Below are 17,680 nucleotides of genomic sequence, written 5' to 3' on the forward strand. Positions count from 1 at the left end.
AATAAACCGGCTGCCATATTCTGAAGAGAGCTTGGTAGTATTGGGAAAAACTTGCGAATATGAATATGACATGGTGGTGGATATAGAATCAAGTCATACCGTCGTGAAGCCGATCATAGTAGAGAATTTCAGCACCACCAAATTTATTCCTGGAGTCAACAGATGGAAAAGGATCTCGATTCTTGGACTGCATGAAGCTAAATTCACCATTACTAGTGGCACCACCTACATACATGAAGATAAAGGAAATACAAGAGTCATAAGGTTATCTAAGGATATTAAAATACCAGCACATTCAGAAGTGGTAATTGTTGCCACAACTGGAGGAAAAAGGGGAGAAACTATTCTGATTGAGCCCACGAAGAGCTGTAAACTAAAATACTAATTTGGTGCAGCAAGTACCTTGAAGAATTCCTATAGCTAAACAAGATGCAATTTCATTAGTGCTTTAAGAAATGAGGACACAAGGAGTGATAAAACGGTCAGAGTTCTTGGACACTTACAATTGTACTAATAAAAGTAAAAGATGGATCTACAAAATCCGGTAGATATGGTATGGACTGTCGGCGAGTGAATGATATTACCAAGAAAGGCACTTATCCCCTCCCAAGAATTGATGACATCCTGAATACGCTATCAGATTCACAATGGTTCTCAACGCTCGATCTGAAAATTAGATATTGACAGGTAAAAATTCACATAGAATATAAGAACAAGACCACATTCTCGACAGGGATAAGACTTTGGCAGTTGTAATGCTCCAGCCACCTTTGAAAGGCTTATAGAAACTGTGTCACGTGAAATAACTTGGGAATCATGCCTAGTTTATCTGGATGATATCATCATACTCTAAGAATCAAAGATTTAAAGATCATTTAACGAATATTCATTTGTTAAGCTCCGAGAAGCCAACTTGAAATCAAGTCCTAAAAACTGATGCTTAGTTCAAAAAGAAATTCGATATGTCGATCTTGTTATATCGAAAATGATGTCAAGACTGATCCAGATAAAGTCGAAACAAACAAAAAGTTATAACCAAGAATATTTCATTGGGCCATGCTTCCCTGAATTGGCTGTTTCAGTTAAAAGTCCTGAAGGACAACTTCAACGATTACAAGAGTTTTACTTTACAACACAACATAAAAAATGCAAATAGGCTTTATCTAGAAGACATTCCATTAGAACATATCAACTTCTTACGTCTTAAAAAGGTATTAAAACAAAAACCAGATATATTTTCTTGTCATCGTGTTGGCATTAACAATCCAGAAGAGTAGAATGCAGCTAGTTCAATCCAGGATCAGTGTGATGACTCAGTATTTGGCCTTATTTAAGAACTGAAGTTGCGAGAAATTTCAAAGGACAAATAAAAGGATATTTCTGACAATTTTCCAAAACTAAAAGCTTACTGGTCTGTAAATGGAATTCGTTGGTTATACAAAATGGACTGTTAAAGAGAGTCTGGGAGAGAGTAGATGGAAAAGAAAAGACATATGATAGTTCTTCCTCGAAAACGGATTCCAGAAGTTATTGAAGCTGTTCATAGCGGTGTTGGCGGAGGACAAGTTAGCAAGACTTTGGTAAAAGCAATGTTCGTCAAGCAACGGCCCTAAAACACGAACCAGAAGAAAAATGGCACAGTGTCTTGTTGGTACACCCTTTAAACGAATTGCCATAGATATAACAGGGCCTTTTATGCTAGTAGCTTCGGATATCGATATATTCTTGTGGCTATGGATTAATTCAGTAAGTGGCTCGAGGTTTTTCCAATTCGATACCAAGAAGCGACCACAGTAGCTAAAGTACTGTTGCAGAACTGGATACGTCAATTTGGTGTCCCCAAAGATACATTCAGAAACTTTGAGTCTCGAATATTCCAATAAGTATGCCAGTTGCAGGAAATTAATAAGACCCACACACACCTCCCGCATCGCCACTTAGAGTCCGATTTGATCGTTGAAAAACTTGATGGCATATTTAAAACGTATTTGACAACAAAGTATTTGACAAGTATTTGACAGTAAATCAACTTGGATACCTGCATACAACCATTCCTAATCGATTATTGTCCTTCCATGAGTTAACTGGAAAAATTCCCGCAAAAGTCTTCGGTGATGAGCTTCATTTTTACCTTTGGATTTATTTAGGGTTCTGCTTACGTTTAGTTTTCTATTTTCACCTATATTGTTTGTTGTTGTTTTGTATTGTTCGTTTGAAGGCCCATTTTACTAATTTAAGTTATCTACGTTATAATATTGTAAATGCCTGTAGTGAACATTTTCTACAATTTTTAACAGAACCTGAATAAAAATAATACTATTCACATGCCTCATTTTTCTGTGTAATTATATACACGCTGCACTGTTGAATCTTGTTAGCGCTGTTAGTATTTTTTCCACTAATTATGGCTGTTTACACTACTGCCGAAAAAGTTTCTTGTTTTTAAAATTTTTCATGATTTTATAGAGGTAGTATTCGGCAGTACATGGTAGGGATTTGTTTTCAAATCGCCTTTAAGCACCTCTCAATGCATAATGATCGATACGATATCTGTATATTATTACGTGATATGGTTTGATCTATTGCTTAAAACTAAAACATATTCCAATTGAAGTAAATTGGAGGCTTATACCATATAATACCTAAAATGTTTTAAAACAAAATAAAAAATACCTACCTCTTAAGCTAACCTCCACTTTCAGGAGTTGATATGTACACACATGTGGGATGGCGGCTACAGACACCGCAAAGAGTCAAAAAGTTTGACATGTAAACAAAAATAGTACAAGAAAAATTGTAACAGACAGATTAATGGAAACACTTACCTTGACTAACAGAACCGAAACAGAGAATAACGAAATATATAAAAGATGGCTGCCGATCCAGAAGTAAATTTTACTGAATTGTCAAATTTAGGTTGCAAAAAAGCAGGCATTAATTTCTTTGTTATAAAGTTCACTAACACCTATTATTAAAATAGTACATTAAAGATACATAAATATTTTAATATTTTGGGATTGGTTTGATGCGCCAAACTGATATATTTGTAAGATTTTATAAATACGCATATAGTATTCTGTACTACTATTGTTGCATTATAACAGGATTAGTACACTGACTTGAGTTGATTAAGAGTTGCAAATGAATATTGCAATATTTAACGTGCTAGCTGGGATGGTATTGGTATTTATTTTATTTTAACATTATTTAAAATTACGAGACAGTTTTACCACTAACCAAAACTCTTTATTTAAAAAACTCTTATGTTAGCATCTTCGGGAAGAGAATAAAAACTGGTATTTTTTTATATTTTTAGGACCTATGACCTATTGGGATGAAGGAGACGCTATTTATCTTTAGAATGATTAACTAATAGGATAAGAATATACAGTATTAATAGACATTTTAATACTTAGCATACATACAATAGCAATTGTACTATATTTTAATGCTTTACGCTTTAAAATAAATTTAAAAAAATATATTTAATTCTATTCGGATTCCTTAGAAAATTCGTCAACGACTTTCTTAATAAAATCCCCCTTAAATTAAAAAAATATACTTCACGCTAAAAGTTTGTTTGTTCAAAAAAAAACAGATTTTTTCAAGAAAAGATGAGTAGTATTTAAAAGTAGAACCTTTGAAAAGATTATCCTGAAAAAATTACATATATCTTATTTTTTACTTTTTTCAAAATCCTGATAGAGACTGGATTTCAGAATTAGACTCTAATAATACACTTGAAATATCTGTGAAAATTTTGTCACAAATCACTATTTTGTTTTATAAAAATAAATATATACTGTTTTGAATTTAGTTCATTGATCGAATCACTGTGTGATGTCACAACTTTAAACTAGTATATGTGCACCTTTAGATACCACATAATTTTTATCAAATTTAAAACTCGTTTGGGCTTTATAGGCTTATCTGCTTAAGTCTGTTAGTCGCTCTCTACTTCTTCCTGCACGAAGCCACCGTAAAAGTTATATTTAGAAATAGCAGTTAATTAACCCTCGTTTTGTTTTATTATATTGTTTTTGGTGTCATACGTTATGTGATATGTGTTATAATTAGGGGCTTTGTAGTATATCTGGTAAGTTCTTTCTAGAACATAAACTGCTTCATTATTGAATGAATATTGATAAGCAATTAGATGCCGGTGTCCGGGTTATTATTTCCGACTGAATAAAATAATGTATGTATATTTATTATTCAAAAATAATGTTATCATTTAATAATTATGAGGTTAAATGATTACTAGTTCAAGCTTTCTATTTAAGTTTTAATATAATTACAAAACGAAACTTTGCTGGGTGTTAATTTTAAAAATAAACTAATTAAGGGTTGGAGATAGGAAAAACCTAATGCATTTAAAACTAGTACCGTTCTGCCAAAGATATATTAGTTTTATTATTCCTCAATCGAATATTTTACTTCTCTCTCATTCAACCGGATTCTGAATTGTGGAATACCATTTCAACTTAGAATAGATAAGTTAGTAGAAATAGTATATAGTAGAAACTCAATATTAGGTAAATAATATTTTCATATACCTATAAACGAACTTATACAGGTTGGCCAATTGAAAACAGTCTAGCAAGATTTGAGGCCCTTATTTAAAAAAAAATTAAAATTGCTCGGACCTGTCGATTTTTTATTTTAGGACCAACTTACAATAATATTTTAATATCAACCCCTTGGCGGAGGTTGTAACCACCCTTAAAATCTTAAATGGGAGTGGGAGTCAAGTGATTATTTTAAAGGTCTATTTATTCTAGTTACAACTGCCAAGTTTTAAATTGCTAACTTGAGTTTTCGCAGTATGACAGCTTGTCAAAGATTTTGAAGCAATACTATTGTTTAATACTTTTAGCGCTAGTTTTTAAAGGCTCTTGATTTATAAAACAAAAACACTCGCACCAGTCGATTTTTAATTTTAGAAAAACGATTTTTTGTTTACATTCTTAACCCCACAACTTCAACCCCTTAGCAGGGGTGACATTGAGCCTTATTTTTTAGATGAGAAGGGGTGTGTTTTGATACATCTTTGAAAGAGCATTAATTTTTTTTAAATAGCGCTTTGTTTTTTAAATTTGACCTGCTGGTTCCAGATAAATCTGATTTAACTTTATTGATTAGTACTTATGCATTATCCTATAAAATATTAAAGTTACCTTTAAAATAAACTTCACCCCCATTATAGGCTTACTTAATACATTAAGTAAGCCTATAATTCAGAAATATTTTTTATTTCTTTAAAATCCATTAAATCTTACAAGAATAAGAAATCAGAATTAACAGATATTAATTTGAACCAATAAAATAAAAACACAAATCGTATCTATATATATAGGGAAAGTCGGGAGGAATGCACTAAACTCCAGGTGAATATTGTACACGTGAAAATATTTTAAAAAGCTTGTATGTTCTTATCTGATTTTTAATTTGTTTTTACATTATAGCGTAATTAAAATGTTTTAAACAGTTTATCTCTTCTTATCACAAATGCTGTAGTTACCGATTATTGTTCTGACATGTGTTAGTGTCAGTGTAATTGACGCATTTTTTTTTCGAGTGTGTATGATTAAAATCGTATAAAATGCCACACATTTTTTCAAATTTAAAAATATGCAAATATGGTTTTTGTTTATGGCTTTTGTAATGAAAGTGCTACAGCTACCGTCGACGATTTCCACATGAGAAAAATCTGGACAAAAACGTATTTATCAGAGTTTTTAACAAACTTTGCGAGACCGGAACTCTGTCTAGTAGTAACATAACATCTAAGCAAACCGTTCGACAAGGTTTAGAAAAAGTAGAAAATATTCTAAATTCGGTAGAAGATGATCCAATGACCAGCTCGTGAAGAATTGATACTCAATTGGTCATTCCACAGAAATGAGTAATCAACACGCTCCATAAGCAAATCCTATATCCATATCATGTACAGCGCCTATAACCGGAAGGTTGTGTTAGAAGTATGAAATTTTGTGGTTGGATAAATAATAATCGTCCTGTTGTATCGCGCATATTTTTTATTGAAGAAGCAATATTCACCCGTGATGGCATTAATAATAGTCATAACTCTATATGGTCACACTAAAATCCACATGCCAATCCAATAGTCGAAACTAATTTTCAGCACAAGTTTTCGATTAACGTATGAAACACGTTTATCACACACATTAGAAAATCATCTCACAGGAGGGAATTACTTTTTTTGCAAAATTACTTAATAGCATTATAGAGGAAGTTCAGAGAAATTAATTTTCATGTTCAGAGAACATCTAAATCCAAATGTATTATCTGTACGACCAATTGTTTTAATTGTGCGAACAATATAGTTACAAGCTATTGATATGATACACTGGTGTATGAACATATGCGACGCCGCCGAAGTTGTAGATTCTACCAATAATAGGAATATTATGGCAAAGATTGGATTGAAGGAATATTATGGCAGTACTAGGTATATACAGTCTGGTGACTTTAACTGGAATAAATTCAGTTAAAACTAATCAAAATTTATCTCGCAAAATTCCTTAGACCCGTCGTTTTTTGTTTATTTTTTTATTACATTTTAAGATAGTTTTTGTATTTTTTCATCTACAGGGGGAGTCCAAATTCACCCCAACTTTTTTTTTTCAAATGGAAAGCCACTTTTTTTAAACTCTCATTGAAAAGAGCCCTTTTTCTTGATTAAATTGCCCTATTTACTTTTGTGATTATCTAAAGGAGAAATACGAAAAAAAAAAATAAAAACCATTAAATTATTAAAAGTTTCGTTTAATGTATAATATGCTCAAAATGAGCACCATTTACTTGTTGGCAAAGCCCAAGACGATAATAAAATTGGTTTCTGACATTTTCTAACACTTCTGGAGATATTTGTCGGATTTCTTGCCTAATACGTTCTTTGAGTTCGTCTAGGTTTCCTGGTTTTCTCATATAAATTTGACTTTTCAAATGTCCCCACAGAAAAAAATCAAGTGGGGTGAGATCGGGAGAACGTGCCGGCCACTCGATTGCACCCCTTCTACCAATCCATCTGTTTGGAAAATTGTCATCTAAATACTGGCGTACATTACGGGCATAATGTGGGGGAGCGCCATCTTGTTGCATCCAGATTCTTTCATCATACAAATCTGGATCGAACTGACTCGGATATAAGGCACATAAGACTGGAACTAGTTCATGTTCTAGAAATTCTAGATATCTTTCCCCAGTTAAAGTATCATTGAAGAATATGGGCCCTATAACTTGCCTGCCAATTATGCCAGACCAAACATTAGTTTTCTGGGGATATTGTGTATTAGTTTCCCTGGGTATTTATATGGTATTTATATTTCCCTGGGTACTATATATTTATTTTCCTGTGGGTTCTCGTCAGACCAGTAGCGACAGTTCTGCTTATCAACATAGCCATATAGGGTGAATGTAGCCTCATCAGAAAATAGGATCCACTCTGAAGATATGCGATTTTCGTCAATGGCGGTAATCATTATTTCACAGAACTGAACTCTGCGATCTGGATCATCTTCCAATAACTCTTGAATGGGTTGCATTTTATAAGGTCGTTTGTTTGCACTTTTTAAAATTTTTAGCACAGATTTATTTTTGAGTTTTCGTGAGCTACTCTTCTGGCTGCAGTTACCGGATTTTCTTCCATCGCTAACAATACATTTAATTGGGTGTTTTCATCGATTTTAGAAGATCTTTGTCTTGAAACATCCCTCACGTGCCCAACTTCTCGAAATCTGCTTTCGATTTTACTAACCGTACCTTGGTTAATAGGTGGCAAATCTGGATATTTCTGCCTGAATAAGTGGACAACCTCTAGCTGAGTACGACTTCTATCCTCATACCCAATCATCATTAAGATTTCAATCTTATGGGATTCGGATAAATAAGGCATTTTTTCAATATAAGTTAACTTATTTAACACCTGGTTGAAATTCACTTTAACAGTGACACTACAACAATGTCAGGAAATATCTCGATACCAATAAAATAGACAAACACGCCAAAAATTTACCAACACAAAATATTTCGAGACTTTTAATAGATTAATGGTTTTTTTTTCGTATTTGTCCTTTAGATAATCACAAAAGTAAATAGGGCAATTTAATCAGGAAAAAGGGCTCTTTTCAATGAGAGTTTAAAAAAAGTGGCTTTCCATTTGAAAAAAAAAAGTTTGGATTAATTTGGACCCCTCCTGTTGGTGAAAAAATACAAAAACTATCTTGAAATGTGAAAAAAAATAAACAAAACTCGACGGGTCTCAGGAATTTTGCGAGATAAAATTTGATTAGTTTTAACTGAATTTATTCCAGTTAAAGTCACCACACTGTATATGATATATTTATTCGCCTTTAGAGGATTACAATACCCCGATATTACTGGCAATCAGATACTGAAAGCTTCAAAATGTTCAAGGCGTTAGTGTCACTACTCCAATAATAGGCAATAGGATAATTATCCTTAAGTAAGAGGTCTAGAACTATCACGTTGAAATCGCGAAAGGCGATTAGGATGGGGCGAGGAATATCAGAATTGTCAATAGCATGAATAACCATGCAGTCTTTTGACCGATGAGTCAAGTTTTGGTTTACATCCTGATTGAATAAGGCTAACAAGTTAGCGAACATACCCGTCCCGCTTGGAAATCATTTAAGAAGTTGACAGGTATTAAGGCCGAAATTTGATAGTTTGGGCTGGATTGTCCATATATTCTCAGGCTAATATTATTATAGTCGAAGGTTTTGTAATAGCAAACGAATATTGGTATCAAATTCTCGAACCCATTGTTCATCTGCTACAGAATTTAACGAAAATCTTGTACTTGCACGAAAACGCATAAGTACAAAATTTCCTTTCTTACAACGTTTGCATGTTGCAAAAAGCTTTTTAGAGGAGCGCAATATTCAGGTATTGCATTGCAAAAGAGTACTAAACTGTATGTATGCAAGAGCAATGACATGACTACAAATTAAGCAAAACAATATTGTCAATTTAGTTACGAACATGCCAAAAAGATGTCAAGCTGTTATTAATAATAGTGCTGGTGTGCCAAATAGATGTCGAGTTGTTATTAACAATAATCTATATTATCAAGAAATTTTTTATTTATATTTACTTTACTAATTTTATTACTTCGAATATTCTTTAAATTGTGGTACATTATTAATCCGTTGGTATACTAAGATATTTTATTATTTATTTTATAAGTTAATGTTCCACAGTATTTCGTTTACAAGAATCATTTCATTCAGATGAGTTTAATTATAATATTTTCCAAATTATCATTAAATTGTCTTTTAATACAGTTATTCATGTTTTCGTCTATAAAAGGTATGGTACAAATGAAAGGAATGGAAATGGAGCTTAAAAAATATGATATAATAAAAATCTTTATATATTTTTATCAATCTGAAATAAAAATACGAAAATATTATATTCTATCCCAATTTCTCTATTATTTCATAAGATATCGACAAAAATAGGGAAATTGTTTCTTATATCTTGTGATTGTGATTAATTAGCAACACAAGTATACATAAACTTTACGTTATTAGTCAACAGCAGAATATAAGTGTTAATTTCTATGTCAATATCTCAAAAGCTCTTCAGAGTAACATGTAACATATCATTTGCACATTTTTTGGCACCAGAAAGTGGAAAACAGCGTATTGAACATATCTTATAATTAAATTCTCTCACAAAAAACTGGTTTACCTTTTTTATATTAGTGTAATTTAATTTAAAAATAATAAGAAATATGTGATAAATAATTTTTAGTATCTAATTATAAAATACGTTTTACCTCTTGCGGTAGCGAGGAAGATTTAAGTCCAACTTTGATTTTAGATCCAAACATTGCCTTATATGGTGACAGTTTAATTCCATTATGATATGCCCGATTCTTCATGAGTTGGACGAATCTTAACCCTTCTGACCAATTAGTAGTATTTTGGTCACTCATCCAGGTCATAAGCATATTTTGGATGTCTTGATTCGCTCGCTTAACACTTCCTTGGGATTGGCTATGCCTAGGCTTTTCATGTACTATTTTAAGTCCATCCCACATCAAACACAACTCCTCAATAATACGATTAGCAAATTCTCGGCCTAGTTAAAAAAAAATGCTTTAATATTTATGCCAATTAATAGTTTTAAAAACGTTAAAATAGAAAAGTAAAAACTATTGTTGTCATCAATCACCCTGTATAAGGAATTTTTTTATAGTATCTACTTACCGTTATCTGATTTTAAAATCGACGGTGCCCCAAATATACAAAATATGTCCAATAAATGTTTGTCAACTTTTCTGCTGTTTTTGATTGTAAGGGCCTAATTTGTACGAATTTTGTTAGGTGGTCTTGGTAGACCATTATAAACTTATAGCCTCGATTTGGATTCGACTGCATGTCTATTAAATCCACTTGGCATCGACTATTCATTTCCGAAGACACCATGGGTTTGACGACAATACCTTTTTTCGCAGATTTCTGTTTCTTTTGACATGCCATACCCTTTTTTTTAGGTATTTCTCACGACATAACGTTTTAGGTATGTCATGATGATTTCCTGTGTTATGTTTTTATACTTTTTATTTATCTCATTCAACATGCGATGCTTTCCGCGATGACCGATAGCCAAGTGTGTCTCATGTAGAATATCAAAAATTTCATCAATTTTAATAAAATACCTTATATTTGTTTCACCTTCGACAACAGGAGCAATAAGCCTTTCAACACCACTAACTACACAGACATCAAATCTTTTTAGGCTACGATATTGTAATGTCGATTTAGATTTAGCATTTTTTACCACTTTTACCGATTCCAAAATGTCACTATATTGTGTAGCATTCATAGAAGACAGAATTCAAGAAGTCTTTACGTGACACCAAATCACAAAGCATTTCATTAAATCGCGCCTTAAAACGTGAAAATGACTCTAAATCACTCATTTTCTTGCGCTGTCGAAAACGTAACTAAATAATACTTATTGCTTCATTTACATGCAGCATTATCCAAAAGCAGTTGGAGAAAAAAACAAATATTTAATCAAAACATAAATATACTTCAAATTGTCAATAGTTTCATTTACTTTTGTATAATTTTTGTCGTAATAATGCGTTTTACGAACGATGAAGCTGTGGATTTGCTTGCGGTTTTTTTTGAATGTCTTCAGAATGCTGCAGAGTTAAAAAGAGTTTATACAGCTCGATATCCAACTCGGCGTCCTTCCGATGTAAGAATTTTTCCCCGATTAGTGGCTAACTTACGAGCCAATGGTAGTTTTCGGCCTACATTTCAACAGCAACGAATTGGAAGAACTCAAGAAAATATTAACTACTGGCATACATTCAAGGAAATCCTCATGTTAGCACAAGAGCACACTATTCCTTGAGTTTGGCATATCGCGAACAACGGTTCAAAATATTTTGAAAGACTCTAGGTATGTTTAAATGTCCGTCACAATCTACTGACTTATTCTAATATTCTCTGAATTTATCTAATATTTATTTTAATTTTTTAATTTTTACTAGTAATTTTAATTAATTTTAGAATGCACCCATATCATGTTATTTTGCGTCAGGCCTTAAAAGAGGAAGACTTTGATCGAATGTTGGACTATTGACATTATCATTGGATTGTTGGGTATGATTCGGGAAAGTAGAGAATTTTTATACAAAATTCTTTGGACCGATAAAGCCACCTTTAATAGCGATGGTAGAGTCAATCTGCACAATATGCATTATTGGTCTGCAGAAACTTCGCATGAAGTTCAGCACCAAAGTCGTTGGAGCTTAAATGTGTGGTGTGGTATACTGGGAGAGAGAATTATTGGGCCATACAATCCCTAAATACCAACGTCTATCTTAACTTTTTGCTAATCAATTGCCCTTGTTGCTGAACGATACCCCAAATTAAAGCTGCAGTTATGTCTACCCATGAGAGGCTTCAAGAATATATAAAGCATAATGGTTAACATTTTCAACTTCTACGGAGGCATTAAAAACCTCTTTAACTTTTAAATCGGTCCTTTTCTGAGCCACAAATTAATATTAAAGAATATTAGAAAAAAAATAATTTAAACATTCGTATAAAATTTTCTTTGGTCTAACTTTTAGGTTAGGAATAAGATATCGAGATGCGGTTTGCGCGAGCGTACTTGTTCATCATTTAGCTGCTTTCTTATAAAAAAAATGTACCAATGCATTTAATTTTTTTTTAATTTACCATTTTTGTCGGAATGTTCAAAAAGCCCTCTACTGGCGACATGTAAAACTAACTTCGAATACTAAAACAGTTAAAGCCCTAGAATGGCTCTTTTTATAGAACACAATTAAAGTCGACTAACCCATTTCTAAGATACAGGGTGTTTCCTATGGAAACCTTTAAATACCCTCCCACCACATTATTTTTACAGATACAGCGAAGACTGTCGAATAAAAAAATCAGATTGTCCTCTCCTTTAAAGATCAAGTATTTTTTTGTTAGGTTAATAGAGGATCGAAATTCACAAAAAACTTTACTTTTTTAGATTTAAGATCGCAGTTACGCCGCCTAGCGGTCATTTTAAAAACTTTAAAATATTTTCCAGGATCTTCTCTTAGCCTAGATTTAGTGTATATATTTTTTACCGCAAGCCTCTGCGATAAGTACGTTCCGAGATACACTACCTCGCATTCTTAGTTGGTATTGGTTAGTTGGTTTCACCTTGTACATACTTGTGGAGGATAAGGTATGCCTGGCGCATAACGAAATGGATATTTAAATTGATCAATTCGGCTTTATTACCAACATGATTGGTGGTAATAAAACAGTGTTGATTTTCGTATCTTGGAAAAAACTTGTTCAAGCTCTAGTTCGTAAGCGGCTTAGCCGATTTTTTATGATAATATTCAAATTTTATAAAATTTTGTATAGACACCTACGGGCATCTACACTTGTTGACGTTTACAAAGTAGCAAAGTTCTTAGAATTAAGTTTTTTTAATTTTTTCCAAAAATTTAGATACATTTCTGAAGAAAATTTTTAAAAAAACCACTAGTTGAGTGCCACACCAAAGGTTATGTATAAAAAACAATCTCTAGATGGTACAGACGTCTTAGCATTAAAGCTATACCTACAAATAAAAATGTTTACTGCTCGGCCTTTAAAACAAATTAAAACTAACTCTAATACTAATAAATTCAGAATACTGTCTTCTGACTTTTATTTTTGATTTCAGAAAAAAAATGAAAACCTAGATATGCATAAAATTACAAATGGAGCTAATTCGTAAAAGAAATGTCAATGAAAATGGGACTTAAAGAGGGACTTAAAGGGGCAAAACACTGTATACTTTTTGTTTTAGATGCCGCCATAAAAAGTAGTCGGCTGGATTAAAGTATGTGGACCTCCGCGTCAAATCCACCGATCACGAATTTTTTTTTGGCATGGAGCGATAGTCATACATCCAGTTCCAATTTTTTATAGATATGCTAAATTTAGTATTATCTATTCATACTTATTTTTAAATATTTTCCTGCAATTAAAATAATGATAGGGCTTATGTTTTACAATGACACTTTTTTTAAATATATTTTTTTTGCTTTAATCTACAAGGTATATGGGTCTTCTATAACTTAATCATATAGGGATGGTAGGGAAATACTTACTCAATTAGATATTTACTACCATACTACCTTACTACCATAGATACTTTGATATTTTAATAAGTTTTAATAGAAATACTTCTTGAATATATTTTTTACACTCTAGAAATATTTGATTTAAGTCACCTATAATACTGCAAATAATAAATTTATCAGATGGTAAAACTTAATTTTTATTGAGATGGGCTGGAAAACTAGCATGTCCAAATATCATTTTAATAATTACTTAATAAGTTACAAAGCGCCTGGACTCATTAAGCTTTTCAGGTAGTATTTGGGAGGTATCTTTATAATTAACTTAGATTCCTTCCAATCTTATTCCTTAGAAACATTTTCTCATGATTTTTTTTCATTTAGTAGGTATAGCATTTTTTAATATTACACCCATATTCCAATATCACTAAAAGAAGAAGAGTCTGATAAGAGTTCTCCTTGACTTAGTCTATTTTTGGCTAGCGATTCGTCACCCCTGAACCCTATATGTGCCTTACCCCATATATAAATGTTACATTTTTATTTTGCTATATAAAATAGTTATACATCTAATTAATTTCTTAATTTCCTATATTATAGGATTTACTTCATTTGACCATCTGTATCCATTTTCAATTGCTTGAAGTCTGACGAAATTACGAAATTAATGAATATTAGTGGATTTTCTATTTTAAACAAAAGTTAAGTGCTTCCCTAATAGCAACTGCTTCAGATATAAATACGCTGCAATGTTTATCGATTTAAAATTGGTATCTAATATCTACATAAAAGTTCTGTGTTTAGATATTTTCGTTTTATAACAAACTTGGAGCAAGAGGCAAGCAGCGTCTTACTTCCAACGCAGGTCCTAATGCTTTAACTAAAAGAGGTTTAACTTAAAGGTGTAGAGCGCACAGCATCAAGGCTAATACGTAAGGGTAGATCCATAAAAATCCATGATCAACTATTGATCTTATGTAAGACTTATAAAAAATTAAAGCCGTCGTTACCTCACATCCTCACCAAGTTTTTGTGTCGTATCTTAGAAAGTTAAGTCCTTTTTCACATTTAGAAGATATGCTGTTAATATGCGCTTTCCAACTAATTTTTTTGCCTAAACATACACCTATATATTTGCATGACTTAATTTGTATAAGGTAATCTGATGTTTTGTGTTAAATAAACAAGGATAATTCCTTTGGGTATTGTGTCTTGTAAAATACATGTATTTGATTTGTCTACAGAAATCTAAAAACCATTTGCTGATGACTAATTTAATATTTCCCTATATGCTCGTAAGCTATTTATACATTGTTCATATTTTTTAAGTATTATATGTATATGCAGATGTCATTGCACATTGAGTAATACTGTTGGAACTTATATTATGTACGTCAGCAGTGTACGTATTAAAGAGAAGAGGACTTAATACAGAACCCTTGAGACTTATATACGTGAATCTAGCGCCAATTTTTTAAATTTTGCTGATTTCTAATGTAAACTTTTCTCACCTCATATAAATGTCTCTATTTAGTCGTATTTTATTCTCTGTTACCTGTAGGAGGACAAACTTATTTAAAAAATTCAAGCCAATTGTCCAAGGTTGGTTTTGAATAAACATATTTTCTAGACATTTTCCTAGGTTGCCATATTTTAGATATATTTGTGTGTCTATTTAGGTTTGAGCACCATAAAACCCATGATTGTCTGGCCTTTGCCTTGGGAATTTTTCTAGTTTCGGCTTCAATTTTGGAACATAATATATAGTTTTCTAGAGATGGCCTACTTTTGTATTGTAAAAGTGCAATTTTCCTTTTTTTAATTATTGGATCACAGTCAGAAAAATTCCACTACGTAGGGGGTAGTCGTTTACTAATAAATAAGGTTTATTTGTGGCATTATATATTCTAGCCTTATTATCCTATTAAAAATTTGAATTTATTAGATGTGTTAGAATTTGTTAGGAATTATGCTATTAAAAATGCGATTTTTTATAAATATACCTACTATTATATTCATACCAGTTGGCTGTTTTTGTAATCCATTGACTTCGACTTTCAGCAAATCCAAGATAATTCCAAAATGCTCCGAGTACTCCATCGTGTTGGAAGTATATGCCTTTTAAATTATTTCTTCGAACAAGCTCGATAAAATATTTTAAAGAAAGTCTACTCTTTTGGTCTTTGTCCTTTGTGATACCTGGCTTTATAAGTAAATAGCGTTTGGAAAATACTTCTTCAATAATTTTTTATTCCCTTAGCAAATGCCAGTCTAGGCAAGTGGTCACCTTCTTCTAATCTTTATAGTTCTATTTTATAGGTATACCTTAAACATTTTTATTTTTTATACTTCTGCATATCCGTGACTCTGGTACAGTCGTACATCGTCTTCTGTATTCTTCTGCTGCAGCCCCTTCATTACCATTACACAAATACGACATCTGCATACTCAACATTTGTACATAATGATATTTTTACAATTAAATAGTTCGCAAAGGGAAAATAATATTTCATGCGTTTAATAAGCAACACCAAACAAAAATGAAATAGGCACATAAATATCATTTTTAAAAAACATCTGTCAAACATTCCAGACTTACTTGATGAGTTTGAGGTATTTAAATTTACTTTATTGGAATTATTTGATGTTTTCTTTATTAAGCGTAAATATACATATAGCTTTCTTTAGTACCGCTTAGGTATAGCTTTAATGCACACATCGCTAAAAAGACGCGTGTACCATCTGAAGATTTTTCTTTTGTACATAACCTTTCGTGTGCCACTTAACATAGTGACCTATTTTTCTTAAGAAATGCATGTAGTTCTTAGGAAAAAACTCAATGCCGATGTACAGGGTATCTTACAATCAAAGATCCCTGGTGTAAATTGGCTGAAGCCGGCCCTGGAACTTGACCATATTCTAAACGTTAAAAAAGTGTAGTAAAAAATTCTAAAAAACTTAACTGAACTTCTAAAGAGCTACAAGGTGAACAAGTTTTAACCAAAATACGAAAATCGCCCTATTTGTCGGTAATAAAGCCGAATTGATCAAATTAAATATCCATTTTGTTATACCCCAGGCCTGCTTTTTACTCCACAAAGGTATGTACATACAGTAGGTCGTAAATCACCCTTTATAAATCAGTTTTATTTTATTGCAGTCAAAAGGCAAGAAACAAATAAAAACAAACAAAATTAATATACAAAATTCCAAAACTTAACTAAACTTCTAAAGAACTACAAGGTGAACAAGTTTTGCCCAAAATACGAAAATCGCCCTATTTGTTGGAATAAAACCGAATTGATCAAATTAAATATCCATTTCGTTATACACCAGGCCTGCTTTTTACTCCACATAGATACCTACATACAGTGGGTTGTATATCACCCTCTATAAATAAGTTTTATTTTATTGCAGTCAACAGGCAAGAAATTAATAAAAACAAACAAAATTAATACATTATTCAAGCCAGATTAGCCGGACGAGTTAATTTTAAAATAAAATATAATTTTTTTAGGTACCTAAATTTATATGCGTATAAGCTCATGTTTTTCCACTTATTTACCCCATATTGTCTCCTCCAAAAAGCCCTAGGTCTAGAAAACTTACTTTATTCCAAATTTTATTTTTTAATTCTACAAAAGATAAAACTTGGAACCAGAAATTATGGTAGCCATTAATTTCGCAAAACTTTTTTCGACACACGAAGCGAGATATTAAGAATAAAAAGGAGAGATACCTGAAATTAAAAAAAATTTAAACGTCAAGAGTCACTAACAGCAAATGTCAAATATTTACCGAGTCACCCTAAAATGGTCGCTGTCCGAAATTTTGCTTTGGTAATAAATAAATAGTAAATGAACTAACTAAATATTTTTAGGATATTTAGGTAGGGCATTACAGCAACATGTACTATGATATTTCACGAAGACCTAACAAGACATTTGTAGATATTCTAAACTTTGTTTATATTAAATAGATATTTCTGGTATGTCTCTTATACGAGTAAGTTATTATCCCATTATTACACTTTAC

At 32.0% G+C, this 17,680-nt stretch overlaps 1 protein-coding gene across 8 annotated transcripts in view; it reads left to right on the forward strand.

The window, feature by feature from the left end:
- The window catches only part of LOC126745059 (uncharacterized), a 50,887-nt gene that overhangs the window by 15,995 nt on the left and 17,212 nt on the right, over nucleotides 1–17,680 (forward strand). The window contains exon 2 of one of the 8 annotated variants that reach the window (XM_050452768.1): nucleotides 17,526–17,650. The exons of 5 other annotated variants lie outside the window; for them this stretch is intronic. The gene's annotated coding sequence lies outside the window, so the exon portion shown is untranslated. Of the gene's footprint in view, nucleotides 1–3,934; nucleotides 4,097–17,525; nucleotides 17,651–17,680 lie in introns of those variants that run through there. 2 more of the 8 variants (XM_050452755.1, XM_050452784.1) reach the window with 2 other exon arrangements.

Source organism: Anthonomus grandis, chromosome 1 (genome assembly GCF_022605725.1).
Source record: "Anthonomus grandis grandis chromosome 1, icAntGran1.3, whole genome shotgun sequence".
Classification (NCBI taxonomy): domain Eukaryota; kingdom Metazoa; phylum Arthropoda; class Insecta; order Coleoptera; family Curculionidae; genus Anthonomus; species Anthonomus grandis.